The sequence below is a fragment of the Rhododendron vialii genome, chromosome 13a (genome assembly GCF_030253575.1).
Source record: "Rhododendron vialii isolate Sample 1 chromosome 13a, ASM3025357v1".
In the NCBI taxonomy this organism is placed as follows: Eukaryota; Viridiplantae; Streptophyta; class Magnoliopsida; order Ericales; family Ericaceae; genus Rhododendron; species Rhododendron vialii.
The window spans coordinates 15,270,423-15,297,284 of record NC_080569.1 but is presented as its reverse complement, the minus strand read 5'-3'; the positions used below and the strand labels follow the sequence as shown (position 1 = coordinate 15,297,284).

Here is a 26,862-nt window from a genome sequence, read left to right as displayed (position 1 = left end):
TTTAATATTGTGGAATAACAGTTGCTTTAGAATTAATTACAAATTCAGTAATAATCATTAACTTAGTGCATGGCTGCGTTCTTATGAATTTAACTTAAATCTTAGAATTTTGTCTTTATTTGAATTTTTTTTGCATTTGTTAGTTTGCATCAAACTTTGTGGGTTATTGATTCGTCTTGATAAGAGGAATCAAAAAAATATTTTTCTTTTACTTTTACCTAAATATTTTGAGAAATTACCATTTTTAGCAAACAAAAAAGGTCACTTTTTGCGCTAAAAAGTGGTTATTTCTAAAAATATTTGGGTAAAAGTAAAAAAAAATTACTTTTTCAATTTCTCTCATCAGGATGAATCAATAACCTACAAAAGTTAGGCACAAAACTAACAAATGCAAAAAAAATTCAAATAAGGACAAAATTCTTAGATATAAGTTAAGTTCATAAGAACGCATCAAAAGGTGAGTTCTCCTAAACTTATTACAAAATAAGTTTGTTTTGTCCTTCTTTGATTAATTTTTTTTTTTTGCATTTGTTAGTTTTGCACTAAACATTTGCGGATTATTGAATCGTCTCAACGAGAGGAATCGAAAAAGTATATTTTTTTTTACTTTTACCCCAAATATTTTGAGAAATAACCATTTTTTAGCAAAACAAGTAAGCTTATTTGACTTATTTTGCTAAAAAGTGATTATTTTTCAAAATATTTGGGTAAAAGTAAAAAAAATTTACTTTTCCGATTCTTCTTGTCGAGACGAATCAATAATTCACAAAAGTTTGACGCAAAACTAACAAATGCAAAAAAAAATCAAATAATGACAACAACTTATTTTCTAATAAGTTTAGGACCTCACCCTAAGAAGAGATTATCAAGAACTAGAGAGAGGGAAAACGGAGAACAAATTTAGAGAGAATCATTTCATTTCTTGTCTTTTAACCAATCTCTAGCTATTCATGGTTGAATTTACGTCAGGATTCCCTTAAACTCTTTCCCGAAAAAGTTATCTTTTCCGTGAAGGAATTTTTTTAAATAATTTGGACCATCCAAACATATCTGAACAGTCAGAATTAGTTACACAACCTACACAATAGTTGTGCACATAGCATTTTGGTTCTTGAATGATGCTTACAAGCTACGATTCCCTTTTTATACTAAAAAAAAACAATAAGTCTAGAGACCTGGAAACCAGCCCTTCCCCCAACCCAGGATAGCTGACGTCAGCTTAAAGTTTAAAAAAAAAAAAAAAAACGAAGTCCTGAAATTTTGAATCGGCCCTCCCAGGAAACCCACTCGCGCGAAAATAGAACGGAACAGAGAGATAGAAGAGGAGGAGGAGCCCAACCATCAACTCACTTCCACCATTGTCGACCATCAGCCTCACCACCACCACCGGCGGCCACCGGCGTCACCTCCACTCCGACCATGAGCACCACCGGCGACCGACCCGTTGCGAAAACCAATGCACCAGCGACGTCAAATTCACCGCCAAGGTCTCTCTCTCTCTCTCTCTCTCTCTCTCTCTCATCTATATATGTTGATATCTGTTGGTTGTCAATGAACCCTTCAATTTCAATCGATTCTAGCTAGTTCAAAAAATCCCAACATTTTGGGTCGAACCAATTAATATGACCATATTTTGGGCCTCATGGGAATTGCTTGTTGATATCTCGTTTTTATTTTGTAGCCTATTCTCACTTTTTGTATTGGGGTTTTAAACTAGAAGTAATTTTTGACTGATATACAAATCAGCAATATTTTGAAGTATTTTGATATATGACAGAAATATCATGGTCTTGAAAAGGTATTTTTTTTAGCCAAGTGCTTATTTGTTTGAGTGTTGTTTGTGTAGAAAGTAAAAAAGATTTGTTTGGCTTCTGATTCTATCTAGTTCATACTTCGCTGATGTATATATAGTGGGCTCGTATTAAGAGATAACCAATCACTTGGGTATTGTCCTTAATGCTTGTAGAGTTAAGAAGTATAAGCATTATTGCATTAAAGTTTCAGCTTGTGCTGCCACTGGTTCCGTAATTGGGAGAATGCGTGGAGGTATCTATTAATATCTGAGATTTACTTAATTTGGAAGTTGAAGCTGGTAGTTGTATTGCTAATTTATAGTATGTCCTGCACATATGTAGAAATTTACTAGCTATCATTGTTATTTCATGCCTTTCCATTTTTCTATGTTGCTTGGAAATCTCCATATGTCTGTGCTTGGGTATGCATAATTGCATATAGACATGTGAATGCATGTAACATTTTTTTATCTCTTATCCCATTCATTCATCAGCTAGCTGATTTGCTCCACAAATTATGTTGTTGCTTTGTTTTAGACTGCCTGAGAATGGAAACCCCATTTTGTTGAGGGGCTACATGGTTCCTACATGGTTCCTAGTCATCACTTTGCCTACCCCTGCCAACACCACCCTCTCTTCCTCCTCTATACATACGTATGAATTGATTGTTCATATGCATATACCCCACTAGATTGATATTGTGGTTTGCCAAGATAAGCTCATGTCATAATTTTGAGATAGTGGCTTTTACACTTGATATTTGGCATGCAATGATACTGCGGTTTGCCGAGATAAGCTCATGTCATAATATTTTTATTCTTGAACATGCAGGTTTCCGTTGCCATCACCAACATCTCTGATGTCGCCGGAGTCCGTTCCGTCGACAATGCCTCCTCGATTGTTGAATCAAAATGAGATAGATACTAATGAGGCGGAGGTATGGAGTGGACACAATGAAGATGACGAAGAGGTATTGAGTGGTTCAATAGAAAAAGAGAGTGATGAGATAGGTACTAATGTGAATGGAAAGGAGTCAACAAAAAATTTTGAAGTTAAAGTTGAGCAACCGAAAGTGGGAATGATGTTCGACACACCAGATGAAGCTTATCTATATTACTCAAGATATGCTAAAGAAAATGGGTTTGGTGTGGCAAAAAAATGTCACAAAAGGGGAAGAGATGGATCCTTGAGGCATGTAACTTTTGAATGTGGTCGTGGTGGAAAGGCGAGGGTGAGAACAGCCAATCCTGTCAAACCAAGGCCGCAAACAAAAGCTGATTGTCCAGCTCGCCTTAATTTTGCTCTATACCCGAATGGAAAGTGGAGGTTGAATCGGGTTGCATTGGAGCACAATCATGAACATAGCCCGGGAAAGTCCAAGTTTTACAAAAGCAATAGGGTTCTTGATGAACATGTGAAAGAAAGCTCATATTGAATGATAAAGCCGGAATTCCATTGCATAAGACTTATGACTCACTTCAGATTCAAGCGGGGGGACATGATAACCTTCCATATTATCAGAAGGATTGTCGAAATTATTTGGATACTGAGCGACATAAATTACTTGTTGAAGGAGATGCTGAGGCGATGCATAGTTATTTCATGAAGATGAAAGCCGACAATTCTGACTTCTTTTATGCCATGGATTTGGATGATGAAGGACGACTAAGGAATGTATTCTGGGCCGATGCAAGGAGTAGGGCAGCTTGTAAGGAGTTTGGTGATGTTGTCACATTTGACACAACATACTTGGTAAATAAGTATGACATGCCTTTTGCTCCATTTGTAAGTGTTAATCATCATGGTCAGTCGATATTATTGGGATGTGGACTCATCTCTCATGAAGACACTAAGTCATTCTCGTGGTTATTCAAGACTTGGATGACATGCATGTGGGGTTGTGCTCCAAAAGCAATTATTACCGATCACCCGACACCGGTGATGCATATGGCACATCATGAAAAAGGTGCCAGAAAAGTTGGGAATATATGATGCGTATAAATCAATTTCACCTTCTTTCCACAATGTTGTTTATGATTCACTTACAAAAGTTGAGTTTGAGGATGCTTGGGAGGTGTTCATTAAAAAGCACAAGCTTGAAGATAATGAATGGTTACATGGGTTGTACTTAGAGAGGAATCGATGGGTGCCGGCTTTTGTGAAAGATGTATTTTGGGCGGGAATGTCATCCACACAAAGAAGTGAGAATATGAATCATTATTTTGATGATTACATTAATTCGAAGACGACCTTGAAACAATTTGTAGAGCAATATGAGAACGCCTTGGCAAAAAAGGTGGACAATGAAAAGAATGAAGATACAAAAAGTTCGCAATCTTACATCCCATGCATAGTTGAAGATGAGTTGGAGAAACAATTTCAAAGTGCTTACACGAATGCGAAGGTGAAAGAGTTTCAAAATGAATTTGTTGGGAAACTTAATTGTTCTTTGCATGAAACAAAAGCCAGTGATGTTTGGTCGGAGTACGAGGTAAAAGAGTGGGTTATATTCGGAGAAGAGAAAAGGAAAAAACGTGTGTCATTTACCATCAATTTTAATGGTGAGACTAATGAAGCCAATTGTAATTGTCGACTATTTGAGTTTAGAGGAATGGTGTGTAGACATCAATTGATGGTGTTCCATGAAAGGGGAGTTCAACGAGTACCTGACAAGTATGTCTTCAGAAGATGGAGAAAAGATGTGAAAAGAGTCCACACTAAAGTTCGAATCAAGTACGATAACTCGTCATCGACAATTGAAGCACGTCGACATGACAACATGTGCAATCTCTTTAATGAGGTTGCCGATTTGGCGGAAGATAGTCAAGAGAAGTATGATAAGGTGATGACACGGTTACTTGAGCTAAAAAGAGAGTTGATTGAATCTTCGATTGTTTGTGGAGGTACTATGACTTCTGGTACTCCTAATAATTCCTTTTTAATTGGAGATGAAAGTCTACCCTCTAAAGAGAGCATGAACATACTTGACCCGGTACAACTTCATCGAAAAGGGAGACCGCCAACCAAAAGGAAGGAAGGCTTTGTCGAAAAAGTTGTTAAGAAGAAAAGAGAAACACAAAAGAAGACATTGTCGAAGGAAAAACCCAAGGTATAAGTTCATGTAAAATTTGAAATTATTTGTATTGCTAATTTCATGTTTTCTATTAAACTTTTTATATTTATGTTCTATGTAAACTATTTTTTAGGAGGTTGAGACACAAGAGAGGTTGGGACACAATAATTGTCAATTTTAGGAGGTTGGGACGCAAGAGAGTGTGATCAATATTAATGTAAGATTTTCTTCTTTTTTTTTTGTATAATTAATTTGTTTTTGCTCTACTTGTTTAATTTTTTATGTTTATGTTTCATGTTAAATTATTGGTGATGTTGTTGGGCAGAGTTACCCAAGCTACATGGGGCAGTTAATGTGGCCAAATATGATGTCTCATAATATGCGGTCAAATATGGCACAAGGCGGAAGCGTCCTCCCAGCACAAGGCGAAAACGTCCTCCCATTTTCTCCAAGTTTATGCCCAACTGCTACAAGTTTTAACCAATTTATAAACAATTTCCCGAGTTCACAAAGCACCATGCCAAGTTTTGCCGGTACTCAAGTTTGGGGAAGAGGACGATCAAGTTTTTGGGAGATCAACGTCAAGGTTGGGAAGGAGCACAATCAAGTTTTATGGAAAGTCAAGGGCAAGGGTGGGCAGGAGCACAATAAAGTATTTTAGAAATGTTGAATGCAAATGATAACGGCGAATAGTAGAAGACTTGTTTATTGATATAGGGAGTTTCTTGTATTTTGTTAGAAACTAATTTATGGTAATTCTCTCATTCATGTTTTGTGGTGAAGTGAAAATTATGTGGTGTTTCTATCATTTTGTTTAATGAAATAGGTATCACATTAAATGTTGGTAACAGTCGTGTTTGCATTTCAGTTTTGAGTTTCAATGTTGGTAATAATTACTTCATGAGTAGGTGTTGGAAATTGAGTTTCTAGAGTGCTGAAATTGAGTTTCAATTTGGAGTTTCTAGACCGGTGGAATTTGAGTTTCTAGAATGTCCTTGTGTCGTGTCTGTTTCCGTGTCGGACATGGCTCGTGTCCTAGTTTTTGAAAAATAATGTGAAACATTGGTGAGATGTGAAATTTGATACCAAACTAATTTTCTGATGCTTGGTTGTTGTTGCAATGTGACACTCCTACCATAGATTTGATCCCAAATATGAAATCTTGAAAATATTATTCAGTTGGTTCCTAATGCCATATTTAGCAAATGATGACACATTTTCTATACACTTAACTGGAATTGAGAGTGGCATTCATTTTGAAGTCAGTAATTTGGTCAACATGTAAAGTTTTGTATTTACTTCTATGAGGTATCAGGGGTGACATGAGGAGCAATTTTGGCCCCCAAAATTGATCAACTGGAGTTCAAATTATCCAAAAGGGCATAACTTCTGAACCTATTTCTCACCACAATTGAACTACTAATTCCAAATCACAGTAAGCAAATTCATAGTCCACGCGGAAATTTCGGCAGGGTTTCCCCTATTTTTGGTCCTAGCCCGACGTCTCGCGTCTTAGTCAATACAACAAGAACAACGACAGGAACAACATCAGGTTACTTACAAGCCCACATCGGGCATTTCACATTCTAAATCACCATTCACAAGCCACATTCATAGCCAAATTCCATTGCCAAGCTATCCATTCACAACAAAAAGGTCATTCTCATTTCATCCAAATAAATAAGAGTACTATCCATTCACAACAAAAAGGCCATTCTCATTTCATCCAAATAAATAAGAGTACTATCCATTCACAACAAAAAGGCCATTCTCATTCTAATTATCATTCACATCCAAATAAATAAGAGTACATAATACATTCTCCTCTCTAATGATTTAAACCTCCTTTGCAAAACAAAAATTGGCCACGTTCCAATGTTCATATTTTCAATTGTAGGACAAATTTGTCTAGGAATTACATCTCCATTTTTATTTGCCATCAAATCATTCCACTCTTCTTCGCCACCAAATCAGGTGGAGTTGCCCCGAGTTTGTTTTGGAGGTCATTGATCCTTTGCAAAAGCTCCTTCAAGTATTCAATGGCATCCCAAGTACTGAAGCTCTATCCACAAATAGAACCAAGATAACTTAGAAGCAAGTTTATTGGGAAAAGAGTGTAGCTTTAACTTCCATATGCTATGCCAGTTGTGCCATTGCCATTCTCCCTTTTTTTGCCAGATATGCTCTGCTATGCACAACAAGAAGATATTAGCTCAGTTGAAAAAGGTATGCATTATATCATTTAAGGACATAATTTTAATTAGTTCAAATGAAAAAAAAAAAAACTGAAAGCTGTAGCAACCATTGAAAAGTTCCAATATAGAGTAGCGTCCATATGGAAGCCATGTTTTTTAAGGGGTAGCTACCCAGTTTTTGCCATAGAGAAGTAGAGGAAAAATCTCATAGCAATTTCCTTTTTGATTTCTCAGTTGTAACTTGTATCTTAACGTAGGAGACAAAATTTCGGTGGCACTCTCAGTAAGAAAGAAGTGGATTTAGGATGCGATGTCTATTTTGTGATGTGATGTGATGTCCACTTGCGGTACTGGAACAGAGTATAGTGACACCATTCACTAGAATGCGAATTAGCAAAAATGGAGATAATTGGACTCTCAATATTCCAAATGGAAATGGCTTTGCTAGCTATTTCTTTGGGCATAATTTATCCATACCCAGAATGGAGAAGCAGCATTCAAAAACTGCTGCCAACTAGAGAGATTGTAGATAAGAACCTTGATGTTTTTCACCGTGATGATCCAATAACAGTAATTGCCCAGTCAAACTAAAAAGGTACATGCTTCTCATCTCAGAAAAGCAAAGAGATTTTAATGAAAATTGAGGAGGACTACCACCAGAGCTTTGTTCATTCCTTCCACCTAACACATTGTTAAAAACTTAAAATTGTTGCATTTGTGATATTGCCCTGATAGGGTTCCTTAAATGCTAACTATAACGCTAAGAGGTTTATCTTATCGTGTAAGTCTAACAAGTCTAATGATGCTTTATAGCAAACATCGGATGGCAGGCAAAAGGGGGATAACAAGTCTATAAAGCTGGAATGTGCATAAAATTCACCAAGCATCCACTGTGTTGAAATTATTAAGCTTGTTTAATCACATGGGAAGCAGGAGACAAAAATACAAGCTTAGGGTATCTCCAACCCAAAGATACGTTTCTTATTGATATATAATCCTGATTTTATGAAACCAAAAATAAAAGGCTACGGTTCGACAAAAAAAAACCCCCCAATTATGCAAACCCTAATTTTTTTTCTTGTTTGAACAAATTATAATGAAATTAAAGGCTAGAATCGACAACACTCCAGTATATAGACGAGGAAAGAGAGAGGGAGAGACCTTGGCGGTGGGTTTGTCGTCGGTGGTCGTCGGCGGAGCGTCGATTTTCGCGAAGGGTTGGTCGCCGGAGGCGAACCTGATGATGGTGGTGGTCGCCGGAGGTGGAGGTGAGGCTGGTGGTCGCCGGAGGTGGAGGTGAGGCTAGTGGTCGCTGGTGATCGCGCTATCAGTTCGTCCGTCGACCTCTTTCTCTCTCTTTCTCTCTCTCTCTCTCTGTTGGAAGACGATCAGTGAGGTGGGGGGCGATTCAAAACATTTCAGTATTTTGTTTTTTTTAGGGACGCCCAAAACGACGTCGTTTTGGGCTATCCAAGGTTGGGGCATGGGCTGGTTTCCTGGTGTGTAGACTTATTGAAAAAAAAAAACAAAAAACAAACCACAACTATTGCCACTGCCACATGGCAGTTATAACTGAAATACAAAACACTAAACACTCAACTAATGACAGCTTAATTAGATAATATCAACTAACTACAATATTGGCCTTTTAATTAATTACCCTTTCTTACACCTAGTACTACAAACTTCAAACTTTTTTGGTTTCTCGATATCTTTACTATGACGATATCTTTTAATTACTACTATAACGATGTCTTTTGATTATATTTTCTATTAAAGTACGTAGAACCCCATTTTAACAAACTCAAGGCTGGCCCTGTCAACACCGTTGTGAAGAATGACGACTATAAATCAAAACTCATTTGGGGCTTAGGCATACCTTAGACTGGCATACCTTAGACTGGTCTAACTAAAGGCGCCACTCTTCCCTATCCATCATCTATCTATAAAAAGCAGTCCAAAGTCGTACATATACTTTCACAACTTTCTTCTTTTTTCTAATAAATAGACTCTATACTTCCTCCCCTTTAAGTGATAGCTATTCAAAATTTTCCCGATGGCTTCTCGTGTTCTTTTAGTAGAGCTCTTGGCTGTAATAATTAGTTTCATCGCTTTGACATCTGTCCAAAGCCCTCTTCAAGACTTCTGTGTTGCAGATCTTAACAACACTGATACTATACCCTTCACGTTCAATTTTCGATTCATCTTTTGTTGCCTAAAGTAAAATTGTGATATTAGTAATTATATATATATATACACAGTTATTTTCAAATAAGAAGGTCCTTATTTTAGTTAAAATAAGAACCTCTCCATTCCTCCCATTTTCCGTTCGAATTTCGATGATCCGAGCTGTTCAATGTGTTCAGAACGTGATTTTAAGAGTACTCGCGAGGAATTAAAAAAAAAAAGACCGGAAAGGGCTTCATCCGAGCAGTTTTTATTTGAACCGTTCAATAAAAAACAAACAAAAACTACTCGGATGAAGTCTTTCCGGTCTTTTTTTTTTTTGCTGATTTCTCGCAAGTACCCTTAAAATCACGTTCTGAACACATTGAGCGGCTTGGATCATCGAAATTCTATCGGGAAAGGGAGGTCCTTAATTTATTAAGTTAAGCTGGTCCTTAGGAGAAGGGGACTCTCTCTCTCTCTCTCTCTCTCTATATATATATATATAGGAATTTTCAAGTGAGGGATCCCTCATTTTGTTAAAATGAGGGACTTTCATTTCCCGATCAAATTTTGAAAATCCGAACCGTTCAATGTGTGTAGAACGTAATTTTAAGGGTCCTCGTGAGAAATCAGCAAAAAAAATGACCGGGAAGGGCGTCATCTGAGCAGTTTTTTTTGAACTGTTCAACGAAAACTTCTTAGATGAAGCCCTTCCCGGTCAGTTTTTTTTTGCTGATTTCTCACAAGGACCCTTAAAATCACGTTCTGATCACTTTGAGCGGCTCGGATCATCGAAATTCAATTGGGAAGGGGAGTCCCGCATTTTAATAAAATGAGGGATCCCTCACCGGAACCAAACTCTATATAACTTATCTAACGTAACTTTCCATTCAATATGACAATTGTAGTGAATGGGTTTGTTTGCAAAGACCTGCAGCTCGTAGAAGCAAACGATTTCCTCTTTAGCGGGTTGCAAAAAGAAGGGAACACGATAAATCCTTTTGGAGCAACGCTAACTCCAGTGACTGTATCGCTATTGTCCGGACTTAATACACTTGACATCACCATGGGCCGTTTTGACTACGCACAAGGTGGCGTCATTCCTCCCCACACACATCCACGAGCTAGTGAAATCTTCACTGTTATCGAAGGCACTATATATCGAAGTAGGGTTTGTCACTTCTAATCCAACAAATCGTCTCTTCAAAAAGGTACTTCATATGGGTGATGTGTTTGTGTTTCCTCTGGTGCACTTTCATAGTAATGTTGGCCACGGCCATGCAGCTGCAATTGTAGGATTTAGTAGTGAAAATCCAGGTCTCATTCTCATTCCTATCAATGTGTTTGGGTCGGAACCAGCAATCCCTACTGATGTTCTTTCAATGAATGCCATTGCAGTGGTAACTACTCTTCTTTGTCGTAATTCAAAAGTTATTCTCTATGATTATCAACCAACCAACCAACGGCCGGCATGACATTCGTGTTATGCACCAAACATTTCACCTAGTTATCATAAAGTTAAGGTGTCACTTAAGTATGTAGCGACAAGCATATAGTAATGATGATTTTTAACCTGTTATCCCTAAAAGTTTTTGTTCAATGTGACGTGACATGTCGTCTTTGAAAACAGTAATTTAGTGGGGTTTTTTATTTTTTATTTTATGAAAAGTTAGTCCAAGGCTTGTACAAGTGACCCCTCGTAAAAAAATGAACAGCTATTTTTACTGATAAATTAAATTAGTTTCATCAGTAAAAGTTGTACGGTTTAAACTTAAACTCTCATATTTTGAAGACGGCTTATTCTCAGGCAAATGATCCAATGCATTTATTACGGAGACCTAATGACCTCGGATCCCTACACGATCTCTACAACGAACTCTTTACGATTGCTGGAAATTCAACTGTACACGGCTAAGTCGACCTCTCTTGTTGTCTTTGTTAGAGATTCAGAGAGTTCAGTGATGTTATTCGCTATGGGTTTGTCTCTACGTTGCTCGCGGTGTGCTTGCAAGTGTAGAAGACTGAATGCGGGCCTTTGTTTGGGTTCTTCCCATGTAATCCTGTTATTACTTGTTTCTTTGATCCGATTTTAGGAAAATGACGGCTCAAGACGTATTTTGATAATCAATACTCGCCAAGAACATGCTGAGAACATATGTTAATGCTGAAAATGTCATTGGCGAATATTAATTATCAAAACACGTATTTGACCGTTATTTTCCCTTGGATTTTTAATTGAAGATATGCCTTTCAAAAAAACTAGTTGAACTCTCACCTGAGGATTTTGGTCGTCACTAAATCTTTAGTGTCATCGATTTGTTGTCATGAAGTAGTCAATGACAACACTTTTCTGATTACATAATGCATTGGCATTTTATTATGTTCTTTTATAGGATTTATAATACCATGTAAAGGGAAGATCAATCACCACTTCACCAGTATACTAGAGTCTAGATGTAACTTAGGTTGTAAAAAACAGTATCAATGGGACTAGAGACGGAGTCAGGTTTCAACGTCGACCGATGTGGTACTCAAATTTATTACTATTATAATATGAAAAAAGTATACATATGTTTTGGATTACTTATTTGTTATACTGTAAAATACCCATTTTTTATAGGTTAATTAATCATTCACCAAACTATTAACTATCCAAAAAATATGTGTTGTATTATTAAGTATCCATAATTACCTGAAAAGATATGAATCTAGAGACTTGTAGTGGTGGGTTCACTACAGGGGTGTGTGTGGGCCTAGGCCCGGCCTTGACTTTTCAGAGGTTTAAAGTGAAAATTAAAAATGAAATTTTTTTGTTGCATTATTATAAGGGGTAAAAAAGTAAGAAGGGCTCCTGAAATTCAAAATTTTTTGGAGGTCTAAAGCGGCCACAACAAAGGCTTTAACTCAGGACTGACTCTGGGTTGGGCCAAAACGTTACCATTTTGTGCTACCTTTCGCTCTTACACTATAGATGGTTGTGAGGGCCTGTGGGCAGCATGCCCTTTGGAAATTTCTGGATTTTCCAAAAAATGCAAGGGCCCAAAATCGAGGGAGCACTTTTAGCTGGACGACAAGCGCTCGCAAGATACAGAGTCGCCACTCGGGTTTTGAAGATCCGACACCCAAGGAACCGTATTTCGAAGCACCTGCCGCGCTATTTTTTATTTGAAAAAAGTTAAGGAACCAGTCCGTCATAACCATATCTGGGTTCGGGAGCCAGGTTACGAGAGGGGAAGGGTTTTAAGGCACCCCTCTCGCCCTATCCGGAGATTGGTCTCTATTTAAGCATTTTGTGAAAAAGTTTATGATTCTTCTTTTATTAATCAATTTTTAGCCAATTAGGGCGGGGGAACAGTTTAATGGGGATTTAAAGCTGTAATATATTTGCAGGATGTGATTAAAGACAAAATAAATGGATGGCATGCTTGAAAGATAAACGAGATAAAACCCAACACCATTATCGGGCATTAAAACAGCGCGTTGGCATGAATTAGGCACAAGTAGCAGCCAACTTGCATGCATGGCTCTGCCAGCATGCAAGTAAACTGTCGCGCGACTAACTCACACCATCGCGCGATGGTTGTATCCCTCCAAACAGGTTGAATTTCATCTCTATTTGGGCTCTGGAAGGACCAGTGCACACCCAGGATTCAAACCAAGCAGATTATATATACTAAAAGGAAATAATTATTACAAACAGAATGAATAGGAGATAAGAACAAACCCCTAAATAGTGGGGGCATTTAAATAATGATCATGGACCAAGCTGCCCATGCAAGGGCAACTTCTAGAAACAGACCGACCATCGCGCGATGGAGTCACTTCATCGCGCGAGCGTCACAACTAGACTTCCAGGACTTGCTTTGCATGTCTGAGCTCTGAGACATGTTCAAGAGCAACCCAGGGGCATTCCAAAGTTAAATTACTAAGAGCTAGGCATTAAACTACAAATTTTAGCACGCAAGATTGGTGGGTCTGGTTTTAAACATGCTTCATAATTATCCAAAGCACTATAAAACAGAAAATAACTAGCATCCCATCCCCACGAGGACTGTCACGTGCTGACTCAAAGCGTCGCGCGATGCAGTGAGTCCATCGCGTGTGGGTTTGCTTGTTACACGGCTCTTATAACCCTGCTAACTTTAGAACCAGGACTGATATTGATTATCAGCCTTGGCTCTGCCAGCCCCCCTCAGGGATCAAAATAGTAAACAGTAAAGGAGTTATACCTTTGCTTGTGTGTTACGAAAATGGATCAAACTAGGTGGAGCGGCTTGGGAGATGAGTGTAGGGGAATGACTTGAGTAAAGAAGTAGGAGGAGTGTTTGAAAGTAGTATTGTCTTTCTTTTTTGATTTTTTTTTGTAACCCTTTTTTAAGATGAACAATGGGGGGTATTTATAGGACAAGAGAGGGTGTGAGGTGGGTGAAGGACTTGGCCTAGTGACCAGCCAACAGGGCTGGCCAGCCCTCCTTGGTGGAGGAAGTGGCCAACAAGGTGAGGGGAGTGGTTGTGAGGGTGGTACAACCCATGCACCTGCAAACGCTGTTCAGCCCACGAAAACGGGGTTCCCAGATCAGTAGCCCCCTGATCATCATAAAATCCAGCTGGAAAAAGGTGAAAACGATAGGAGTTGACCATCGCGCGAGGGACTGGGTTCATCGCGCGATGGTTTTACCCACCCACGCGACGGTCAACAGTCAAGGTTTGACTTTGACCAACACCTGGCAAGTAGAGCATCACGCGATATACTCAATGGGTCGCGCGATGGTCAACCCCTGAGGTCAGGGTTTTGACTTAGGTTGTTTTTTTTTGGGTTCAAGATGGATTTTGCCTACTCCAAGCTCAAGCCGCTTCACACTCAATACTGTTTTGACCTAATCCATCATCGAGGAAACAAGAAACCGAAAAAGAAAGTAAATCAATTGGGAAACCAGATTGGGGTGTCTACAGTAGTCCCTCTTTGACGGCACGCAGAGCACCATTGGCTGGTACGGGTAACGTCAAAGATTTCTAGACACTCATCCAATTTATCCAAAAGCAGATAAAATGGAAAATGCAAACAAGCATGTAAAAATACCGTGCGCCGATGGATCGGAAAGTTGATCAACCGTTTGAAGCAGTTCTCTTGGGGAACAAGTAGATCGGACGGATGGATAGTCGTTGATTGATAATCGGACGGACAGACCGTTGCTGATTTTGAAACTGGGACGGATGGATAGTCGTTGATTGATAATCGGACGGACAGACCGTCGCTGATTTTGAAACTTGGATGGATGGATCGTCGTTGATTGATAATCGGATGGATAGATCGTCGCTGATTTTGAAAATGGGACGGATGGATCGTCGTTGATTGATAATCAGACAGATAAAGCGTTGCTGATTTTGAAAATGGGACGGATGGATCGTCGTTGATTGATAATCGGACGGATAGATCGTCGCTGATTTTGAAAATGGGACGGATGGATCGTCGTTGATTGATAATCAGACGGATAAATCTTCGCTGATTTTGAAAATGGGACGGATGGATCGTCGTTGATTGATAATCGGACGGATAGATCATCGTTGATTTTGAAAATGGGACGGATGGATCGTCGTTGATTGATAATCGGACGGATAGATCGTCGCTGATTTTGAAAATGGGCTGTACACGGGCAGACCACTGCTGGGGATATAAATGCGCCTCGAATTTTAAAAGTCATCAACTCACAATAAACCTCAAAATTGTTGCAGCGCCTAAGTGAGAACCTATGGGCTCTTAAGGGTGGATAAGCATGATTGGGCCTGTCCAGAAGCTGCATTGGGCCTGGAGGCCCAACCAAACCATCGTGCGACAAAGTCACTCCATCGCGCGAGGGTTTCCTGTTCAGGCCTGGGTCTGTTAAGAGCCCAGACCTGGCCCAGACCTGTTTTCTTCCATACAATCGACGGGGACGTTCTGAAAACCGCTCAGAACAGTTTCAAACTCTCTCCAACTCTCTTCTCCCTCAAACCCCTAACTCAAACCCTTTGATTTCCCCATTAAAATTGATAAACCCACGCGCAAGAACACACCCATGGCGGATCACGGCAATGGTGGCGGTGGAGGAGAAGTTGTTGATCGTCCGGGGGACGAGGGAGGACGAATGGAGGTTGTCACAAGGGATCAAACGGCAACGGCGGTAACCATGGGTGCCGATGCAGTGGCTACAGGCAGCGGCGATGGCGTTCAGAGCCGCGAGCAGGAGGTTGGTGGTGGAGGCGAGCATCGCGCGACGGAGCCAGATCGTCGCGCGATGGAAGGGACTGAGACGACAGGGTCTGTTGTTCGGCCCTTGGACCTGAGGATGGCTGTGGAAGGCTCAGTGGTGATTGGTAGTGGCTCTGGAGACGCCGGTAGCGGTGGTGCTGGTAGTGATAGCACTGGGCCGAACGGGTCTCCGCCGAGGATCCGGCAAGAGGCAAGGGTGTGGCATCCGAGGATGTAGAGAGTACGGGGATCCCCTTTGCGTATAGAGAGGAGGATGTACTCTTCCGGTCGGAGGCCACATCATCGGGCCACAGGCTGATCACAAAACAGGATATTGCCGAGCTTCTGAGCGATGAGCAACTTGCTCAACTATTAGAGGACAACCCCGCAATTGGGGCTGCTATTTTAGAGGCTCGGGTGGAGCGTGAGAGAGTAATAGCAGCTTCAGAGGCTGCAGCGAGGGCCGAAAGGGAGAGAGCCACTGAGGAGGAGGTATTGAAAGGCTTGGAGGCCGAAGAGAGAGCCGGAGTTAGGGTGCACGGGCCTAGAGTGATGGCGGTGACAGAGGCGGAGGGGCTGACCCGGGCTCCTTTCACAGCAGAGGGATACGTGCCACCCACACCACACTTATTTGTGCCGCCGGGTTTCGCAGCGTACAGGCCACGGCGGACGGAGTACGACTCCGAGCTCGTTTTGAGAGATCCCGAGACCCATATTTCAAGCAACTGGACAGAGATAACTTTCCAAAATCCCCTTTTGTAGTTTTAAGTTTGAATTTGCCCACTGGTGCTTGACTGTTGAAATGTTGATGGTAATTCTTGAAAAAAAAGACCAACGTTACAAAATCACGAACTCGACCTTGAATGCCATGCATGCAACATAATAACTTGAACCAACCATCTGTAGCCAAACTGTATTGATTATCTAGAACTTGAGAATGAAAGCCTCGCATGCTAACATACCCTCTTATTGCTCGTATTATGTTTTGTGCCTGACACAGAAGAGAGCGAGGCAGAGGGATATCCGCGGCATTTGAGGTGCATGCAGCTCTTTGGCACTGTACCAGGGTTTGCCTGCTAGGGTGAGACAGTTAGTAGATGAGGCGGGCTTTGGCGAGTTCATTCAAACACTTACTTCGGTCAGAAACGATCACGCTATCTTGGGAGCACTTGCAGAGAGATGAAGGGATACTACCAACACCTTTCACCTACCGCTCGGGGAGATGACAGTGACATCGGCTGACTTTGAGGCGATTACCGGTTTGAGAGTTGGGGGAGAGCCTATTCCATTTGACTCGGGCATTCACGAAGACTCAGCGGCCTTGGAGTGGTTCTTGGGAGAGATGCCCAAAGTTGAGGAGGGGATGGCAAGATATGGTCAGTTCACCAGGTATCTTAAGAGGAAGGTGACGACTGAAGAGAAGGCGGAGCAGATGGCCCGAGCATACCTGCTATACCTTTTTGGTGCGATCTTGTACCCGAATAGGCGTAGCAAGGTTCACTTGTTGTACTTGCCCGCGCTGAGGGACTTGAGGACGGCCTCGCGGTTCGACTGGGGTGGAGCAGCACTGGGCGCGGCCTATGGCTTCTTGGGTGACTCATCGAGGACAGAGGTGAGCACAGCCGGATATTGGAGAATCTGGGAGGTATGATTTCAATAGAGTAAAGCACAATTTCATATTATACTTATTCACTTGATTGCATGGCCTGCTTGATCGTATTATTTAGATGTACTGATGACTTGCTTTGCTTGTGAACCATGCAGCTTTGGGCATACGAGGTTTTGAACATGTGCCGTCCAACGTCTAAAAGCTTGGACTTGGGGGTCTTCCCGCGTGCGCACATTTGGAGCAAGAAGAACATAGGAGAAAAGAAGGGGAGAGGCGATCTGAATGGTTTCAGAGTATACTTGGACGAGCTCCGGCCTTCACAGGTATAACATAAAACTTTATCGAGCAGAAATACACACCCCTTTCTATTGCTTTAATGATGTCGCTGACCGATACTTGCATTGTCTGTTTACCACGTGTACAAGTCGAGTGGGATCCTTGGAGGGTGGCAGGGCCGGAGCCCGAGTACTTGGCTAGAAGCAGGGTTGTGACGGCAAGTAGAGTGTTGCTGGAGTCTGCCTTTGGTTGGCAGTGGTACTTGGGAGATCAGGTGACATGCCAGTCGCTTGGCCTTTTTGAGTTCCAGGTGCCTAGGCCACTTCCACCACGGGCCTCACACACAGGAGAGTACACACTGGCCGAGCTGGAGACGTTCACGCAACCTGACACCGACCTGACACGCCATTTGCGTCCTGACATGGACTGCGCGACATACTAGAGGGAGCGTTTGGCAGGACCATTGAGAGTCCGGGAATTCAGAGAGGTCCGGAGTCAGGCTCGTAGAGCTACCGAGGAGAGGAGAGCTGCAGGGGAGAAACAGAGCGATGGTGAAGGCCGTGTGAGACGAGGCCTGAGCAGACCAGTGAGAGGTGGGCCACCGGAATTGGTGTGGAAGATAGCAGTAGTAGACTCTCAGGGCAATCCAGCTGAGCTACACTTAGCACCCGCCAGAGTGAAGCCTTCACCTATCACCGTTCCAGTAAGACACCATTGTTTCCTTTCATTGCATATCACTAGAATAGAATTATTGTTGAAATGTTTGGCAAATCCCCATTCACTATTGAAGGTACCAATCGAGTGGGCGAACGAAGCTGTTCATCGCATGCTTGCGCTGGAGAATGTAGTAAGAAGAGCAACAAGTGGTTTGCCATTGGACTTGCGCTATCTAGCGCAAGCTTCTTCATCGGCGGCTCAGAAATCTCAGGTATACCCTTTAGAAAATGATACATTCCTGCTTTCGATACTTGATATACACTTCCTTGCCTTAGACATATTACACTTTGATAGATGTTGATTTGAAATCCATCATACCTGCTTTCAATCATACAATATGCACAATGTATACTAATGCATGAATAATTACAATGCAGGCACAAAGGCAGGCGGCTCCTAGGAGGAAAAGCGCTAGAGACCCTCCATAGAAGATGCTGGCAGAAAGGGTTCCTTCTCCTCCAGCCACTACTAGATGACAGACGAGAGGCCCACAGCCGACCGCCGCGAGTGAGGAGGCAGCCCGAAAGGCTGTGGTGCGCGCTACCAAATCAGGATGCGCCAGAGGCCCTTGCAGGACGAGCCGGCCCGCAAGAAGCGACTAATCCTGCCTGAGGTCTCTGAGGAGGAGGACAATGAGGAGGAAGAAGAAGAAGGAGAGGAAGAAGAAGAAGAGGAAGAGGGGTCGTCCGATGACAGCGGCTCTGACGACACCACGGATGATCCCGGGTACAAGCAAGACCCCAGGGAGATGGATGACGACGACGGCGACGGCGATTGGCTAGGAGAGGATTGAGGGCCACCGCGAAGCCTCATTTACTTCCTGCACTTTTGATTTTTGCTTTTGGGCCTGCGTGCCCAAGTAGATAGGTAGATGGTAGGCAGACGGGCCCCAGCTGACGTTTGATTGCTGTTTTGAGGCCTGCGTGCCTTTTTGATTCACGGGCGGATGTGCCCGGGTAGACATGATGATTTTGATAGGCCAAAGTGCCAAACATGCAGTAGTTCTCTTTGCTTCAACATGGATAGATAATAGTTTAGCTATAAAATTTACATTTTCATGGTTTATTTTACTCTTACAATAGATTAGAGCAATTAAAACCTACCACCAATACCGAACTTGCATTAATGACATACTGAGACTGCCTACAGACACAAAAACATGTATAAATATGGCCAACTTAGAAGAGAAATTAAGGATACAACCTAGGACACGACTAGGATACGAGGATACAGGAAATATAATGAAATTTTGGGTAATAACTATCCAAAACTCCAAATACTTGAATCTTATGAAAAAAACGCTCCCGTGAGGTCAAATATGTACAACATGACTCGTACAAGTCGATGGAACTAAAAAATACCTTCCAGAGCAAAATTTAGACCTAAAAGTGCTAAAGAGACACAAAGAGGGACACGAAATGCAAAACATGACTCGATTATGTCTCGGACTAAAACCGACACCTCCGTACAGTCACTTTAGGCGCATATGACCTGTACAGTATGAGAGAATGGGGTGAGAACCTCTAAAACACATTTCGACTACCCGAAGTCCCAATGTGAACTTGAAATGGGCCACCGAGGGTCCAAAATCCTCGTTAAACGCGATATTCCGAATCCGACACTTGGACACAGTCACATATAACGATAGTGACTTACTGGAACCATGAAAACTGCAAAACAACCCCCGGAACGAAAAATGACCAAAGTTGGTCAATAGCTGCTGCAAACTGTCAAATAACAGACTGAACCATCGCGCGATGGACGGGAAAGGTCGCGCGATGGAAGAACCATCGCGCGATGAAGCGAGACCATCGCGCGATGGACAATCCCTGCTAAGCCACCTTTGTTTGACCAAACTTGAATCTGAGACGTTGAATGCCTTGTCACTGTCCTTGGCCGTCCAGAATACACCTGGGGCAGTTCACAGGTGTGCCCTTGCATTGAAGGGGGCAATGCCACCTTGCTTGGATATTTGCCTTGGTAAAAGGAGATATTTCTACATGCCTTAACTATAAAAGGATATGTCCTTGGAAATGTGAGGCACACCCCCCAGAGCAAGCACTTCCAACTCCCTCATAATGGCAAATAACCTTCCAGTCTTGATCAGCCCGTGACTAACGGCTTTTGTAACCGGAGATTGGCTATCCTTTCGCTTTCACAGGCTGGCCACTTTTCGTTTTCTTCGCATCGTGAGGGTCCGGCCCGAACTTCTGATGGCGGCGCTACAATTCTGGGACCCAGAGGTTCATGTTTTCAGGTTCGGGGACAACGAGCTGTGCCCAACCATGGAAGAATTCCAAGCATATCTCCAGGGGTTTGGTTCGAGTGTGATTGTCGTACTGCCTTATAGGAAGAGCATGCCAAAACTGCTGCAATCATGTCTCGACATCTCGAGGGGAGCAGCCGAAAGTCTGTTAACTGGGGGGCAAATAAACATCGTGCGTTTGGGAGAGGTACGGGCCTGAAGGAAACATAGAAGACACCGCCCTGCAGGCCCGACATCGATTTGCCCTGACGATAAGTGTATTGGCCGCTTACTTGCTAGTATCTCCAAATGGGCGAGTCAACCCTTTGCTGGTGAGCGTTGCCGCTCAAATGGGTACTCGAAGGAATGTGGTTTAGGCCATATCAGGGCTCCTCACTTGTTTTTTCACTCAAGTTTTATATGGCTCCTTACTTGTCTGTTACTCTCACCTACAGCTATGGTTATCCGACAAATTGGGATTGCTCACGACACCAGAGGCAAACTGGCCTCATCTGCCTGGTCGGATGCATCAGCGCGGGATGATCTACCCGGAGATGTCCACAAACCAGTGGTACACGTTCATGAAGGAAATGCTCCCAAATGAAATCATCTGGAGGCATGAGGCCCTGGACATACCAAACATGGCCCTTAATTCTGCAGGTTTCGAGAAGATGGTGATAGCCAGGCTGATTGCCTTCACATTCTACATTCCCGGTCGCATCCTCCGTCAACTAGGGATAAGTCAAGGATTTCACCGAGCCGGAATTGAAACTTTCAATATCCCCACATTCACTACACAGAACTTGACTGGATACGAGCGCAATTGGGGCCTGCGGCAACTTGGTGGAGCAGAACCAGACTTCAGCACAGAGCTCATGCATCGATACAAAACGTGGCTAAGAAAGGAAATTACAAGAAGACAAAGTGACTACTGACTCCTGACAGACTCCTATGATCTAGAATAAACTGTGAGCCTGCTAAGGCCTCTAGCATTTTATTCTGTTTTTATGCTTAACTGTTTTAAGGACTTTGCTCAGCTATGTAATAGAAGTAGTAGTTTGAATAAAATCGAAAGATTTAAAACTTTCCCCTGTTGACCCAAATGTTGAACACCACGCCACTTTGAACATTGAAGATGATTCCAAAATGGTAAACCACAGATCATGTTGATGGAATGTGATCGAATCTCATGAAGAGATTGCCTATGTATCCTTTTTCAAGGAATCAGGTCAGAACGTAGTTCAAGCTAAGGTTCACTCGTGTGTTTTACCTCTCCTTTTACGCTCTAACTTTTGCCTAAAACCGCCCATTCGGGTTTTCAGTCTTGCGAGCTGTCAAATATTGCCTATGTATTTTGCCTAGACCGCCTTCATAGGTTTTTGGCCTAGCAGGCTTGCTCTAACTTTTGCTTGAAACTGCCTACCCTTGGGGTTTTCAGCCCAACGAGCTTCTCTCGGGGAAAAGCCAGATAAAATGGTTTTGATAGCGCAGGATCCAGAGTGCTTTAGTTAACATGCCTCGCTCCAGGCCAATCTTGAATTTTCTAACTTGTGCTTGGCGGAACGCTGTTCCTACAAACTTGAACATGGTATGAGGCGCTGGACCTTCTGAGCTTTGCTTTACATGGTTTGGCACCCGATAACAAAGGGATTTGATGTTCCCTTATCTCGAGATCAATGCCAGGCGTGTCTTTTGAGAGACCATGCCAAGATGTCGATGAACTCTTTGAGCCTGTCTGACCGGGCGCAATACTTCTCTGGGGATAGTGTTGAACCAATTTGAATTATTCGAGGGTCTACCTCATCTTTCAAGTTTATTTGAATCTACTATTTCAATTAATAGGCTGAGCATGCCTTTCGTCTTCCCTTTCGGCGAGGGAACACATTTCCTTGAGGATGATCCCATCGAAATCTATCCCTTCGTCGTCAGGGTTGACACAGTTTATTCAAAAAGCCAGCGAAGTACTTAGAAGCAAGATAATGCATATCATAAGAAAGCCCATCGGGGTTGCCAAGTACAACAAAAGACTCGAATAGAAGTGATGACATGGAGGGCCAAAAGGCACAACCTCCGACTCAGAGCTAGACTTAGACAACTTGACAGACACTGTGTTAGACTCAGACTTAGAAGTGTCAATGCAACTAGACGCGGTTTGAAAATGCAATTTCAAAAGCTACCCTTAGTTTCCTCACAGAGAGGTGGGATCCAGCAGGTGTCAGGCCCATGGAACAGCACTTCAGCTTCCTCAGCTTCTTCGACCAAACCTACTCGATACTCCCATGAATAATGGACCTCAGCCCGTCAGTCCGCTCCTTTAGAAGCTCCTCCTGACTGTCAATCCAGGTGTTGGAAGCGAAAGTCCCATTTTCACAAACAGCAGCCAACAGGCTATCCTCGGGCTCAGACGAGATGGGTACAGTCGGCTTAAAGCTTGGGTTGATTTGAGTGGAGATAGTGAATGTCTGACCAACTTGCGAGCCAGAGTTGGACTGAGGGAAGGATTTGGAGATAGTATCGGCTGTTGATGGAGGTGGGGTTGTGATGATGCCATAATCGATGAGATCTTGAATGGCATGTCGAAACCGGAAGCAGGCATTGGTAGAATGGCCAGCCCCTTGATGGTAGGCGCAGTAGAGGTTAGGTTTGAAATTAGCAAGTGGATTCTTGGGTAATGGAGTTGGATTGAGGGGCTTGATAGAACTAGAATCAAGGAGCTTCTCATAAACTGAGGCCAAAGGTGCAGTGAAGCATGAAAAAGTCCTCGGTGGGTTTCGGCGAGTGAATTGAGAATTTAAAACGGAACCCTTGTTTGCTTTGCAATTGCACCAAATCACCTCATCAACAGGATGCATTCTTTTGCCTTTGGGGTTGAATTCATCACTAAGCATGTCCTCCCCTTTGGCAATGTTTGTGAATAAGGACCCAGCAACCTCCTTTGGGTAGGTCTTGGCCTCATGAAATTCAGCCAGGTCTTTGAACATGTCCTTCGAGCACAACTTGAGACCAACCGCAGGAGTGTGGTAGGCTTGAGAGGGTTCCTTGACTTGCCCCATATTTGGTTGCGGGGCTATAGAGGTAAAAAGGCCAATCAGTCCCTGGACCATAACCATTTGTTTGTCCATCTTGTGACCCAATTCCTCTACAGCTTTCTTGAGCTTAGTCAGCTCCATTTGTTTTGCCATTCTGGATTGATGAATGAGGAAGGCGATATGACCTTGGAAGCAAAGATGTAACAGCCTTGGTAGATGTCCCCAAGCAGGTTTGGTTCTTCTTTTCAGTACTCTCTTGTTTGGTGCAATGGTTTCCCAAACTAGACAGTAAAGTAATTGAAAGCTCAGTAACGTTCCTGCAGCAGCAGTTAATTGCAAAAAGAAATGCAATGTACACATCATTGTCGTCGGTGTCCTCCTAGACTCTATGACTAGAGACGAGTCTGTCTCATGACGTTCAGACGCTGCCAAAGTCCTTGGATTTCTTTTCGAGGGTGTATCCTTATTTGAATCGACTAACACTAAGAGATGTCAAAATAGTCTAAGCCTTTGACTACTCCGTTCTCGAGGTTCCAACTTCTGGAGTTGGAACAACTCGATGTAGATGACGTGATACCTTAACCGGGCTGGCGTAGGCAACACAACGCCATAGCCTGAACGGTGTACGTGCTGCGCACGATAACCAGGGTGGTATAAGCATCATGGCATTCTCTCCGTTGTTCCTCGTTTTCTGTTTGAAACCTCGATCGGGCATTAGACAAGGATTTAGAAAGTCTTGATTTCCCAAAGTCTTGCTGATCTAAGGACTTTGAAAATTGATAACATGCACCATCAAGTTGCATGACTCTTCATCGGGCCAAAGCAGCGTCCTAATAGGCGTAAGATAGACTTGAAAGAGAGACAACCTAAAAGCCGCCCTAAACATGCTCCTACGCAAAACGATATGTATGTACAGTGCATGCGATAGGGAAAGCAGTAACACGTAGATAGTATATGGGGTTAGATGCAAGTAGATCTTTCCCTGTAGGTATCTGTCCTAGTTTGGAGAGTTCTAATGCTTTGTATATGCAAAGGTTGGTTTTGGCTTGTAACAGGTTCCTCGGACTAGAGCCAAGATATACCTCCCGCTGCCCGCGTAACCGCAGAGCAACAGTCAAACGGTAGAATGACTCATCATCGTCGAAGGTTGTTGGTCATTTGGGGTCCCCGGGCTCCAGTAAACCGTGCCAGATTGCTAAAACGATCCAACGAGGCTTATCTCACATCGATGCATATGAAGTTGCTAAAGAATTTTCTTAATGAAACAGAATCGCAAATTCGCAAATGCCTTTTCAAATTTGGCTCTCTTTATTAACCAATACTTAGAAGAAACTACACGAGAGAACAATCGGAAAAGCCCCAGTCAGGATGGCCGGACAGGAGGTCCTGTTAAATCACCAATCATTTCTTTAGCAGCGCGAAGCTCACTATTTTGATAGACTTTTGTGGGATTGTTCTCAAGTGTATTAAATTCTAAGTATAGACCAATATTGATTCGATCCCCAGCAGAGTCGCCACAGTGAGCAGCATGCCCTTTGGAAATTTTCGAATTTTCCAAAAAATGCAAGGGCCTGAAATCGAGGGAGCGCTTTTAGCTGGACGACAAGCGCTCGCAAGATACAGAGTCACCATTCGGGTTTTGAAGGTCAGACACCCAAGGAACCGTATTTCGAAGCACCTGCCGCGCTATTTTTGATTTGAAAAAAGTTAAGGAACTAGTCTGTCATAACCATATTTGGGTTCGGGAGCCAGGTTATGAGAGGGGAAGGGTTTTAAGGCACCCCTCTCGCCCAATCCGGAGATTGGTATCTACTTAAGCATTTTGTGAAAAAGTTTGCGATTCTTCTTTTATTAATCAATTTTTAGCCAATTAGGGCGGAGGAACAGTTTAATGGGGATTTAAAGATGTAACATATTTGCAGGATGTGATTAAAGACAAAATACATGGATGGCATGCTTGAAAGATAAACGAGATAAAACCCAACACCATTATCGGGCATCAAAACAGCGCGTTGGCATGAATTAGGCTCTGCCAGCATGCAAGTAAACTGTCGCGCGACTAACTCACACCATCGCGCGATGGTTGTATCCCTCCAAACAGGTTGAATTTCATCTCCTTCTGGGCTCTGAAAGGACCAGTGCACACCCAGGATTCAAACCAAGCAGATTATATATATTGAAAGGAAATAATTATTACAAACAGAATGGATAGGAGATAAGAACAAACCTCCAAACAGTGGGGGCATTTAAATAATGATCATGGACCAAGCTGCCCATGCAAGGGCAACTTCTGGAAACAGACCGACCATCGCGCGATGGAGTCACTTCATCGCGCAAGCATCACAACTGGACTTTCAGGAATTGCTTTGCATGTCTGAGCTCTGAGACATGTTCAAGAGCAACCCAGGGGAATTCCAAAGTTAAATTACTAAGAGCTAGGCGTTAAACTACAAATTTTAGCACGCAAGACTGGTGGGTCTGGTTTTAAACATGCTTCACAATTATCCAAAGCACTCTAAAACAGAAAATAACTAGCATCCCATCGCCACGAGGACTGTCACGTGCTGACTCAAAGCGTCGCGCGATGCAGTGAGTCCATCGCACGTGGGTTTGCTTGTTACACGACTCTTGTAACCCTGCTGACTTTAGAACCAGGACTGATATTGATTATCAGCCTTGGTTCTGCCAGCCCCCCTCAGGGATCAAAACAGTAAATAGTAAAGGAGTTATACCTTTGCTTGTGTGTTACGAAAATGGATCAAACTAGGTGGAGTGGCTTGGGAGATGAGTGTAGGGGAATGACTTGAGTAAGGAAGTAGGAGGAGTGTTTGAAAGTAGTATTGTCTTTCTTTCTTGATTTTTTTTTGTAACCCTTTTTTAAGATGAACAATGGGGGGTATTTATAGGACAAGAGAGGGTGTGAGGTGGGTGAAGGACTTGACCTAGTGACCAGCCAACAAGGCTGGCCAGCCCTCCTTGGTGGAGGAAGTGGCCAACAAGGTGAGGGGAGTGGTTATGAGGGTGGTGCAACCCATGCACCTGCAAACGCTGTTCAGCCCACGAAAACGGGGTTCGCAGGTCAGTAGCCCTCTGATCATCACAAAATCCAGCTGAAAAAAGGTGAAAACGATAGGAGTTGACCATCGCGCGAGGGACTGGGTTCATCGCGCGATGGTTTTACCCACCCACGCGACGGTCAACTGTCAAGGTTTGACTTTGACCAACACCTGGCAAGTAGAGCATCACGCGATATACTCAATGGGTCGCGCGATGGTCAACCCCTGAGGTCAGGGTTTTGACTTAGGTTGTTTTTTTTTGGGTTCAAGATGGATTTTGCCTACTCCAAGCTCAAGCCGCTTCACACTCAATACTGTTTTGACCTGATTCATCATCGGGGAAACAAGAAACCGAAAAAGAAAGTAAATCAATTGGAAAACCAGATTGGGGTGTCTACAGGGCCCACTTCGGGCTCCCATACAATTGATCTGAGCCATTCAATAATTTTGAAATAATTATTTGAGTGTTCC

General features: G+C 42.7%; 1 long non-coding RNA gene and 2 pseudogenes across 1 annotated transcript; 2 read left to right on the top strand and 1 right to left on the bottom strand.

Moving 5' to 3' along the window:
- The first annotated feature begins 1,244 nt into the window (after positions 1-1,244).
- LOC131312953 (protein FAR-RED IMPAIRED RESPONSE 1-like) lies at positions 1,245-5,649 on the top strand (annotated as a pseudogene).
- A 967-nt stretch (positions 5,650-6,616) lies between these two features.
- Positions 6,617-8,513, bottom strand: LOC131312952 (uncharacterized). Its single transcript, XR_009196024.1, has 2 exons — positions 8,223-8,513; positions 6,617-7,051 (listed from the first exon to the last, which is right to left on the bottom strand). It is a non-coding gene; the product is annotated as an uncharacterized LOC131312952 (long non-coding RNA).
- Positions 8,514-9,117: 604 nt separating this feature from the next.
- On the top strand, positions 9,118-11,145 carry LOC131313909 (putative germin-like protein 2-1; annotated as a pseudogene).
- The last annotated feature ends 15,717 nt before the right edge of the window (positions 11,146-26,862 follow it).